Below are 374 nucleotides of genomic sequence, written 5' to 3' on the forward strand. Positions count from 1 at the left end.
CGTCCAATAACTGGTACCTCATAAATCGTTCTATTAAGGTCAGCTTGGGTCAGATCCCTCTACGGTCAAACTTCTTTCTTGACCTTTGACCTTTGTCTTCATGCAAAATTCTTGAGGAATGATATAACATGTTTTTCAGTTTATGTTTTTGTTTAAATCTCCTTCAGGATTAATAGTATTTACTATTATAGCATTTCTTTTTCTATAGTATGTAGATCTTTGTGAACTGCACTTAAGTTATAAAAAAACACGCAATTTTTTTTGGAAAAATGGCATCGAATGACGAAGCGATTTCAGTCGACATTGCATTTGGCCTTTTCTGACCCTCAGCCAGGGAAACGCTGCGAGGTCGGCTCCGAAAAGAAGAGGTTGTT

Source organism: Penaeus monodon, chromosome 28, assembly GCF_015228065.2.
Source record: "Penaeus monodon isolate SGIC_2016 chromosome 28, NSTDA_Pmon_1, whole genome shotgun sequence".
Taxonomy (NCBI): domain Eukaryota; kingdom Metazoa; phylum Arthropoda; class Malacostraca; order Decapoda; family Penaeidae; genus Penaeus; species Penaeus monodon.